The following is a 10,915-nucleotide window of genomic DNA, read 5'->3' as shown; positions in this document are numbered from 1 at the left end:
TTTCAATTCAAATGAACGAAGTCAAAGATATCAAAATAATAGATCACGCGATTATTCTAACAACAGATCACGTTATCACAGATCAAAATATAACAACTATCAAAATAGATCCCGCGATAATTCACAGAAGAGAAATTCAAGTTATAACAATAGACAAAGAAACTACTCTCAGTCACTAGATAGAAATAACACACGTTATCAAAATTCACAACAAAATTATAAGAGTAGTGCACCTAAACATCAAAGGCAAAAAAGTCAGGTACAAGCAACTGAAGAAACTCAACCAGACCCCCTGGTATTGATAATAACGAAAGCACAGAATTGCAATTAAACCACATCAATTGCAAATCCACAGATAGCGAAAATGACACTGAAAATACAATTTGAATTAACATGATATACGTTGAAAATGCCTACGAACCTATTATATACGAAAAACCAATATATTCCCATATCTATCAAAATCGTGATCAGTTTCTTTTAAACTATTTTACAAGACCTATAAACAGTAACAAAACAAAAGAAAAATTAGTAGAAGAAATAACAGAAAAAAAACCCACAGAATGCTCAAGCACAAATAACATTTATCAAAATATACCTAAAGAACCGCAGTTACAAAAAGAAAAAATCTGGACAATCCCACTTCTTTTAGAAAGTCCAAAATGCAAACAATTTCAAACACCAGACCTTGAAATAAATTTTTTAAATAGATTCCGGAGCGGAATTAAATATCATCAACATTCCCACTTGGAATGAAATCAAAAGTCTACATCCAAAAATAATACCCTTTAAAACAGCAAGCATACTAGCAACCGCACAAGGATCAACCTCAACGAAATATTGAAAAATCCAACTTTTCCTTGTTCCCTCTCGAACAATGGGACAAACAAACTCATGAGCGAACCATTTAAACAAACCTTCCACTTCACAGATATAAAACACAATATCATTGCAATACCATTTATTACTAAATATATACCAACTATAAATATCCTGAATAGCAGAATTCATATAAAAGATAAATACACGAGAATGAAAAACACAGTTTCAACGTTTTTTCAAAGATTAAACAAACAACCATCATTTTCCTTTAAATTTTACCCTTTATACAATCAGGAACGGAAACACCTGAAACCACTATCAGGTAATAATTATAACTTCTCAATCAAACAAGTTCACCAATATGATAAAGAACAAAATCAACGACATCTCTTTATGTCTGACCTTGAATTCAGACTAATTCATAAATTTTTCCGAGTAACCATTTCATCTATCAATTACATGAAAGACTCAAACTCAGATATGATTTCTTTACATATATAAAACAATTCTCCATATCAAATAACCCTACAATTATGACTATTCGATTATTGTGAAACTAACGCAACAGTTTCTCCCACAAAAAAATAGCGTATTGAGTAAATAATGTTTTACAACTATTAGAAATTTGTGAATCAACAATTTTTAACGAAGAATTATCAATTAATAATATAGTAAGTAATGAAAAACGAAACACAGATTATTTCGCAAAAACACCCTACTTTAAACCAACATTTCAAATATCAAAATACACGGAAGAACCACAAAAATTCTTAACAATGTTTAATTTTCAACACTCTCAGATAACACAAAAAGAATTTGAACAATTAGCTGACCTATTATTAAAATACTCAAATATTACGAAACATCTAAATTTGGTTTTAGAAAAATAAATTCACCCTTAAATTTACCTCTAAAACCTGACGCAGTTTTCAAAAAACAACGAGCAAGTAAAATCCTAATTCACTTAAAAGACAAAATTAACCGATTACTTGAAATACTAGAACAATATGAAATCATTTCTCCAGTAAAAAAAGAAGAACAGCCAAATAGTAATACATTCATAAACCCCGTTATCATTTTAGCAAAAGGAGAATCATTATAAATTGTTCTAGATGCAAGATATCTCAATTCATTATTTGATGAATCTAAATATAATTGGCCTATTGAACTAATTCAAGTAATTCTCACAAAAATAAGCGGTAAATAATTCACAACAGCAGATATGATTAGTGCATTTAATCGAATGCCATTAGACGAACAATCGTGACGATTAACACGATTCGTTATTGGAAATCAACAATACGAGTTCAACAGATTATTCAATGGAATTTCCACAGGACCAGCAGCATTTTCAGCATTCATGAGTAAAATTGTCAGCTGTAAAATGCAATTTAATGGAGTCACAAACAAAAGAAAAAATGTTCATTGTCTTAGAAAAATATCATCAAAAAATATTACAAAAAACATGAAAGCAGCCTCGAATTAATCACATTTTTTTCTAACACGAGTAAAATTCCTTGGACATATTTTAGAAAGAAACACTATAACTCCATTAAAATCTCGCATAGATGCAATGCAAAAACTCCAACCACCTTGGAATAAAAAGAAAAAACAAGAATTTCTTGGGATTTGAGTTTCTTAAGTAATTACGTATAAAAAATGTAATAATACTTAAGACCATTCTACAACATCCTTAGACAACAGAATTTTTTTGAATGGACAATAGAACATCAGAAACGATTTGAAGAAATAAAACTCTTCTCACTGAAAAGTTATCAAACACTATTCCAGATCCCGACCAACCATTTTATGCCATGTGCGACTCCTCAAACTTTGGAATTGGCGCAGCATTATTACAATCTCACAATGGAACAAATAAAATGAACCTCATTTACGCAAACTGTAGACTATTCACACAAGCTGAACTTGGACTCTCTACTCTTATGAGAGAATGCACAGCTATAATATATACACGTACAGAATATGAGTTTGAAATACTTGGATCTAAACATCCAACAGTTTTATTTACAGATCATAAACCAATAATCTTTCTTTTCACGCAAAAATCAAACCCAAACGATAAATTTTATCAATTTCAACTAATTTTTATGAAAAACCCAAACTTACATATAGTTTGGACAGGAGGAAAAAACCTTGCAGTACCCAATACTCTCAGTAGAAATACACCATCTGAATTGTTAACAAGAAAAACAACAGTTGAAGTAACACAATATGTTAAATTTTCCTTGCACAAGATGAAACCTCACCAAGACTAAAATGCAATTTTCCAGTAGAAAATCTCATAGACCAATGGCAAACTTATAATTTACAACATTTTTAAACTATATTAAGGTTGTCAAAACAATCACTACGAAGTACACCTACTAGGAAAATCTACATTCAAACCGATACCATTCTCTTCGTGGATTAAAAACAACACACAACAAAAACCATTCAAACAAAAATTATATAAAAAGGTTCTTTTCCCTTTAATAGAAAAAAAACCTAACTGATAGTATAAATTTATCAGGCCCACCAAATAACGACTCAAAATATACAATTAACCATGTTTTCAACCTTCATGACCCACTAGATACAATTACTCTATCAAAAATAGAAATTGAGAACATTTTTCTCCCAATAACAGAAAAAATAACACTCGAGTTATTACAGAAACATAAAAATCTCGACCCAGTCCTTAGACAATTAAAATCTTGGCAATTAAATATATAAAACCAAGCCAATTAAAGCCAATATCACCATTCTAGGAAATAAAACCCTTCTTAGATAATTCAGAAAATTTAAAAACAACTCTATCAACGAAAACACAGATATTCTAGAATACCAATCATCTGATATCAAAGTACCCTGCCTACCATTAAGTATGATGGTTATAGCTTTTCATACCTCTCACTCTTTACACACTAAAGGACACTCAAGAGCAGAAAAAAACATATTCAAATTTTATACAATGTTTTTGTTTCCCAAATGCACCAGTTTTAAAGGACAAAGTCTATACTTCATTCACAGAATTTCATTCGATTCAAAAGGACCATTATCACCATCCTCAGAAGGAAACCCATATATAATGGTCATAGTCAATGCATTCACACTTTAGGTAGCACTTAACCAGTACCTCATTGTAATGCTTATTATGCATATGCAACACTTTATTAACGCTGGATAGCAAAATTCTGTTTACCCGAAAACCTTGTCACAGACAATGGCACTGAAATTGTAAATAACGACATCATTACACTATGCCACTTATATAACATTAAACTTAATACACGTACATCTCACGCACCTTGGACTATTGGTTTAGTCGAAGGAATATCATTTACAGAAATGACACACGATACACGAGTTGTCAACAGATGTAAATCTAGTCCTAATATCTTATAACTCACAAATCACAACAGATTTAGGACTATCACCCTATGAAATGGTTTTCAACCAAAAATCACGGAAACCGATAATGTTGACTGCAAATTCTTCAAATTATACACTAGGTTATTGTCAACCCACTAAAGAATCAATATATTATAATCTACCACTACATACCCACGATGAAGATCATTTTCATCATGCGCAAATTCTTAAATTAGCTTCCGGTACACACACCGAATGGATTTTAAACAGAGACAAAAAACACAACAAAATTTACCAGAAAGTAACAAAAAAATTAATGTTACAAAGGCAAAAGTTAATTCCCAAAAAAATTCCCGAATTACCCCAGCTACAAATTTAAAAATCGGAACATACATTTTAATTCCACACTTTACAACACAAAAAGGAATTTCTAAAAAAAAAAAACCACTCCGAAAAGGACCGTATCAAATAATTGATAAACCCACTGATGTAACAAACAAATTTACAGACTTGAACAGAAAATAAATTGCTCAACATCAAAAAAAACTTTTACTTTATTACCCTAAAGAGTACGTTCTTCGAGAACTTACACAATTATACTCTTTTACAGGACTTAAAATTATTTAAAATAGCTCAGAACACAATCAAAATCAAAGCACTGATATGCACCCCATCCAAAAACAATTAGATAAAAGGAGACAAAACTTCCAAAACAAATATCAAAGTTATTACAGAAACATCAAAATCTCGACCGAGTCATTAGACAATTAAAATCTTAGCACAAATATAAAACCAAGCCAATTAAAGCCAATATCACCATTCTAGAAAACAAAACCCTTCTTAGATATTTCAGAAAGTTTAACAATACCTCTATCAACGAAAACACAAATGTTCTAGAATACCATACATCTGATTTCAAAGTACCCTGCCGACCATTAAGTATGATGCTTATAACTTTTCATACGTCTCACTATTTACACACTAGAGGACACTCAGAAGCAGAAAAAAAACATATTCAATTTTTATACAAAGTTTTTATTTCCCAAATGCACCAATTTTGGTAAAAGTATTATGCAATGATTGCATAACATGTCAATTAAATAAACCATACCCAAGCCAAAAACAAATTGCAGAAAAACAAGAAATTAAAGGACAAAGTCTATAGTTCAATCACACAATTTCATTCGATACAAAAGGACCAATAACACCATCCTCAGAAGGAAACCCATATATAATGGTCATAGTCGATGCATTCACAAACTAGGTAGCACTTAACCAGTACCTCATTGTAATGCTTATTATGCATATGCAACACTTTATTAACGCTGGATAGCAAAATTCTGTTTACCCGAAAACCTTGTCACAGACAATGGCACTGAAATTGTAAATAACGACATCATTACACTATGCCACTTATATAACATTAAACTTAAAACACGTACATCTCACGCACCTTGGACTATTGGTTTAGTCGAAGGAATATCATTTACAGAAATGACACACGATATACTGAGTTGTCAACAGATGTAAATCTAGTCCTAATATCTTATAACTCACAAATCACAACAACTTTAGGACTATCACCCTATGAAATGGTTTTCAACCAAAAATCACGGAAACCGATAATGTTGACAGCAAATTCTTCAAAACATACACTAGGTTATTGTCAACCCACTAAAGAATCAATATATTATAATCTACCACTACATACCCACGATGAAGATCATTTTCATCGTGCACAAATTTTTAAATTAGCTTCCGGTACACACACCGAATGGATTTTAAACAGTGACAAAAAACACAACAAAATTTACCAGAAAGTAACAAAAAAATTAATGTTACAAAGGCAAAAGTTAATTCCCAAAAAAATTCCCGAATTACCCCAGCTACAAATTTAAAAATCGGAACATACGTTTTAATTCCACACTTTACAACACAAAAAGGAATTTCTAAAAAAAATAGAACCACTCCTAAAAGGACCGTATCAAATAATTGATAAACCCACTGATGTAACAAAAAAATTTACAGACTTGAACAGAAAAGAAATTGCTCAATATCAAAAAAACCTTTTACTTTATTACCCTAAAGAGTACGTTCTTCGAGAACTTACACAATTATACTCTTTTACAGGACTTAAAATTATTTAAAATAGCTCAAAATCAAAGCACTGATATGCACCCCATCCAAAAACAATTAGATAAAAGGAGACAAAACTTCCAAAACAAATATCAAAGTTATTACAGAAACATCAAAATCTCGACCGAGTCATTAGACAATTAAAATCTTAGCACAAATATAAAACCAAGCCAATTAAAGCCAATATCACCATTCTAGAAAACAAAACCCTTCTTAGATATTTCAGAAAATTGAACAATACCTCTATCAACGAAAACACAAATGTTCTAGAATACCATAAATCTGATTTCAAAGTACCCTGCCGACCATTAAGTATGATGCTTATAACTTTTCATACGTCTCACTATTTACACACTAAAGGACACTCAGGAGCAGAAAAAAAACATATTCAATTTTTATACAAAGTATTTATTTCCCAAATGCACCAATTTTGGTAAAAGTATTATGCAAAGATTGCATAACATGTCAATTAAATAAACCATACCCAAGCCAAAAACAAATTGCAGAAAAACAAGAATTTAAAGGACAAAGTCTATAGTTCAATCACAGAATTTCATTCGATACAAAAGGACCAATAACACCATCCTCAGAAGGAAACTCATGTATAATGGTCAAAGTCGAAGCATTCACACACTACGTAGCACTTAACCCAGTAATTCGTTGTAATGCTTATTATGCATATACAACACTTTATGAACATTGGATAGCAAAATTTGTTTTACCCGAAATCCTTGTTACAGACAATGGCACTGAAATTATAAACAACGATATCTTTACAATATGCCACTTATATAATATTAAGCACAAACCACGTACATCTCATGCACCTTGGACTAATGGATTAGTCGAAAGTATGAACCGCTCATTAACGGAAATGACACACGATATTCTGAATTGTCAACAATTGTAAATCTAGTCCTAATATTTTATAACTCACAAATCACAACAACTTTAGGGATATCACCCTATGAAATGGTTTTCAACCAAAAATCACGGAAACCGATAATGTTGACAGCAAATTTTTCAAAACATACACTAGGTTATTGTCAACCCACTAAAGAATCAATATATTATAATCTACCACTACATACCCACGATGAAGATCATTTTCATCATCCACAAATTCCAAAAATAGCTTCCGGTACACACACCGAATGGATTTTAAACAGAGATAAAAAACACAATGAGATGTACCAGAAAGTAACAAAAAAATTGTTACAAAGACAAAATATTAATTTCCAAATAAATTCTCGATTTTATCCAGCTACAATTTTAGAAATTGGAACATAAGTTTTAATCCCAAATTTTACAACACAAAAAATAATTTCAAAAAATTACAAACACTCCAAAATGGACCATATAAAATAATTGATAAACCCATTGATGTAACATACAAACTTACGGACCTAAACAAAAAAGAAATCGTTCAACATCGAAACAATTTTTTACCTTATTATCCAAAAGAGTACGTTCTCTGCGAATTGACTCAATTATAATCCTTTACAGGACTTAAATTTATTTTAAAATATTTCAAAACAGGAACAAAATCAAAGCACTGATATACACCCTATCCAAAAACTATTAGATAAAAATGAAAGAGAGCTTCCCGAACGAACATCAAAATGTAGACAACATAACTCATAAGAGGATAACTCAAACAAAAAAAAATTCGAAAATTAGAAAAAACTATTCTGTCACAAGATCAAAAAGAAAAATCTCCACCATACCCAAACCAAAAAGAAATTGCAGAAAAACAAGAATTTGAAGGACAAAGTCTATACTTCAATCACAGAATTTCATTCGATACAAGAGGACCAATAACACCATCCTCAGAAAGAAACTCATATATAATGGGCATAGTCAAAGCATTCGCACACTACGTAGCACTTAACCCAGTACCTCATTGTAATGCTTATTATGCATATACAACACTTTACAAACATTGGATAGCAAAATTTGGTTTACCCGAAATCCTTGTTACAGACAATGGCACTGAAATTATAAACAACGATATCTTTACAATATGCCATTTATATAATATTAAGCACAAACCGCGTACATCGCATGCACCTTGGACTAATGGAGTAGTTGAAAGTATGAACCGCTCATTACAAGAATATCTTCGATGTATCATTAACGGAAATGACACACGATGTACTGAATTGTCAACAGATGTAAAACTATTCCCAATATCTTATAACTAACAAATCACAACAACTTTAGGACTATCACCCAATGAAATGATTTTCAAACAAAAACCACGGAAACCGATAATGTTGACAGCAAATTCTTCAAAACATACACTAGGTTATTGTCAACCCACTAAAGAATCAATATATTATAATCTACCACTACATACCCACGATGAAAGATCATTTTCATCACCCACAAATTCCAAAATTAGCTTCCGGTACACGCACTGAATGGATTTTAAACAGAGATAAAAAACACAACGAGATCTACCAGAAAGTAACAAAAAAATTGTTACAAAGACAAAACATTAATTCCCAAATGAATTCTCGATTCACCCCAGCTACAATTTTAGAAATTGGAACATAGGTTTTAATCCCAAAATTTACAACACAAAAAGAAAATTCAAAAAATTACAACCACTCCAAATTGGACCATATAAAATAATTGATAAACTCACTGATGTAACACACAAACTTACGGATCAAAACAAAAAAGAAATCGTGCAACATCGAATCAATTTTTCTACCTTTTTATCCAAAAGAGTACGTTCTCCGTGAATTGACTCAATTATAATCCTTTAGAGGGCTTAAAATTATTAAAAATAATTCAAAACACATGCAAAATCAAAGCATTGATATATACCCTATCCAAAAACTATTAGATAAAAATGAAAGAGAGCTTCCCAAAGAAGGTAACTCAAACAAAAGAAACTCAAGCAAAAAAAAATCGAAAATTAGAAGAAACAATTCTACCACAAGATCAAAAAGAAAAATTTCCACATAGACAATCATCGCGACTTCGAAATCAGCAACGCAAAGATTACAAAACATTCATCCCACAATCTAAAATATTAAAGAAAATTGAATTTCAGAAAACCACTTTAAAATTAATTAACATTTTCACCTCTTGAAGACACTTTCATAAAACGAACATTTTTTAAAAATTCATGTTGAAAAGCACTTGAACAAACTAGTTCAAATTCAGCCAACAGAAACTTTTCCGAATCATCACCTCATTTTTAACCCGACTTATTAGCCGACAAACAATCACATTCAAGCCAATCTCTAACTATAACTAAGGGACCTCCAGGTCAAAAATAAGCAAACCGCTAAACATTGACACCTGAAATTAACGAAGTCTCAATACTACAACCCTCCCCTATCCAGCAGTACAAAGATCAACAATATTGTCCCAACTTTGACCTCAAAAACCCCTCAGTCAAAAAAATTAATTAAATTAGCCTAAAGAACAAAATGACCATGATTATTAAGTACGAATATATGAATAACCCCCAATCACCCAATAAATAACAACAAAACCAGGAAGACCGTTGAGAGCCCTCCAAACTTTCCTTTACCAAAAATTGCCGAAATCCAACCCAATTGTTGAAAAACCAAAAAATAAACCGACCACACTCAAACTTACCCTTAAAAATAAAAACCAAATCGACGAAACGAATCATGCCTTCAAATGCTTCTTTTTCGAACAGTCAAAAAAATTTCAAAATATTCTTTCAAACCTTTTCTCAATCTTTTCAAGTTTTTTCAAATTTTGTATAATCTACTTATCCGATATTCTAGAAATACTCTTCCTCTCCCTGATAGTTTTTTGCAATTTTTTTATCATTTTTTATTCCCTAGCCCAAACCTACGTTAATTTTTCCAAAATCACTGACCACCTCCTCAGGTACGAGACTTCAAATAACTATATAAATGTTCCAACATCTTTTCAATAGAACAGATTTTTTTCTTCTTTTTATAATAGTTCTCACATTTTCTACATCCCTCATAAAGACAATAAGCAAATGTATAAAAAAAGGCTATTCTAACCTTCGCATTAGCAACAACACAAGACGAAATAGAAATTTGCAAACCCCCAGAGTTCAATTCAACATACCTCATTCACCAATAGCAAACCCTATGGACCTCTCCAGTAGCACAATTCAAATTAAGCCCCAGACCGCATCACAAAAAAAACACATCAAGTATCCCATCAGATTATTTAGGTTCAACTCCTACATCTGAACAAATCTGAGAAATTGCTTTCAATCCCCCAGCTACTACGGAACTTCTCCCATTCTGGATGACACAAGCTTTTACTCAAGGCGAACCAAATTTAGTAAACGACCCAATAGACGTTTCATCTGATACAACTTTGTGACTACCAGAAACTCTTTCTTTCCCTTCAAACCCTTCCAGAAGTCAAACCCCACAATCACAATTTCTTACAAATTTTCCTACAAATTTTCCTACAAATATCGACGCCAGACATAGAGAAAACTCAACAATTAACATACACTTACGATTAGATTGGAATACATTCGTAGCACCCCCTCCCTTATTTGGACATCATCACGAAAGTAACAGATTACACAACTGGGCACTAAACAGAT

This window comes from Symsagittifera roscoffensis, chromosome 5, assembly GCF_963678635.1.
Source record: "Symsagittifera roscoffensis chromosome 5, txSymRosc1.1, whole genome shotgun sequence".
Taxonomy (NCBI): Eukaryota; Metazoa; Xenacoelomorpha; order Acoela; family Convolutidae; genus Symsagittifera; species Symsagittifera roscoffensis.
This window is presented reverse-complemented; position numbering follows the sequence as displayed.